Genomic DNA, 1,898 nt, shown 5'->3' on the forward strand with positions numbered 1-1,898 from the left:
AGGGGTGGGCAGATGAGAGCAGGATGGGATTCAACACTGAAATCCCTAAGATAGCTGAATACTGTCCTTGAGACCTGAGAAATAAATGTTATTTTATTTTATGTTTAGAATTACTATTGCTACTTAGCAATGATTAAAACATATTTTCTTTTCTAGTTCAAACGGTCCTCTGAATAGAAAAGAAACAGTTTGACAAAAGTTTTGATTTGAAATGAAAATAAATGTTGAAATGGTAAAATATCTTACAAACTGTGAATTCTGAATTTTGACCAGCTCTGTTCCTGATACACAGGCCATCAGTCCTCCATATTTCAAATGCTTGCTTCAAAGAATTTTCAAAGTTTTTCAAAAAAAAGGTTGACAAGTTTTCTTAATGTGGATAAAGCAATGTCTTTGTTTCAGCTCTCCTTTGGCAAAATATACAAGCTATTTTGGGTGCAGGTTTTAAAAATATCAGTCTAAAGAAGACACCTCACATCAAACATTTGAGCCATAAGAATTAAAGTTTTACAAAGTTATGTAATGTTGCCAGGTAGAGGACTGAAGTAACAAGGGTCCGGGGACAAATTTTAGGGTTTAACATCTTTAGGGGTTTAACATCAACTTCCCAAACCTGGCTAAAGCCCCCAGCCAAGAAACCTGGGGAAAAAAAAACCAATTGGGTGTTCCAAGTAAACTACCATAACTTCCCTCTTGCTACAGGGTTTATTACAGGGGAAAAGGGAACAGATACGCAACCTTAAAGTAAACCTTAACTATTAAACATTAACTGAAACCCGAAACAGGTAACAGTCTCAGTCACTGGCAAACCAATCCAGGGGAACTATCAACAAGTCCACTCAGTTGGGAAGGGATACCCACCCAGAGCTGTAGTGCAGGGGCTCTACCACCTATGTCAGCCTATCATGGCAGGTTCAGTGTATGGAGGCCCACCCCAGAGGATCCTATTGCTCCTCATTACCGAGGGTTGCCACTCTGCTCTGAGGGCTCTACCACCTACACAAGGCAAAGCGACAAGTGCTTGGCAGGGAAGCTTACACTGGAGTTGCTGCCATCTCACTGCTGGGGATGTCTACTAGGGGATCACTGCTCTGGTCACTGCCACCATGGGTTGGTCTTGCCCCTCTGCCAGCCCTCTTCAACTTGCCTATGTGACCCTAGGTTTTTTAGAACTCGCCCTACCCACCCTACTTGACACCAGGGATTTTCAACTTTTCTTTATCTCCAGCAAGTATCAAGCTTCCTTCTTAACGACGTTTGCCAGCCCAAGAAATTATTTTTTAACTGACAATCTGCAAGCTTTTTACTTTCAGCCAAACTTTTTTAATGATACACATTTTCATATTTTATATAATGTACATATAACTCTTCTGCTTGGCCATGGCCTATTGACAGGCCCCAGTTAGAAAGGCTGGATTCAAATTTAGGGGCTTAACATCAACCATAGTAAAACAGTTTGGTTGTCAGTTAAAAACTTGTATTAAAAAAAAATGTTTCTTGGCTAAGCAACCCTACTTGATTGCAGTGATGATATTACATTGTGCTGACCACCCCCCACCCCAAAGGACCTCTACTCATCCCTACAAAGTGACGCTCCTGACTGTACCCTACACCATGCTGTCTACCCTCATCCACCTCTAGCCTTACCCGTATAAACAAACTCCCCTGTCTCATCACAAAGCCCCAAACTAGGGGCACCTGAAACCAGAAGTATTACAGGCAGTCTGGGACAATCAGCATGGATTTATTAGGGGGAGATCATGTCAGACCAACCTGATTGCCTTTTACGATCAGGTCACAAAGGCCATGGATGCAGGTGTCGTGGTGGATGTAGTCTTTCTGGACTTCAGCAAGGCCTTTGACACCGTCTCTCACCCCATCCTAGTTAAAAAACTAGG

The sequence above is a fragment of the Gavialis gangeticus genome, unplaced genomic scaffold (genome assembly GCF_001723915.1).
Source record: "Gavialis gangeticus isolate Ggan-Ray unplaced genomic scaffold, GavGan_comp1, whole genome shotgun sequence".
Classification (NCBI taxonomy): Eukaryota; Metazoa; Chordata; order Crocodylia; family Gavialidae; genus Gavialis; species Gavialis gangeticus.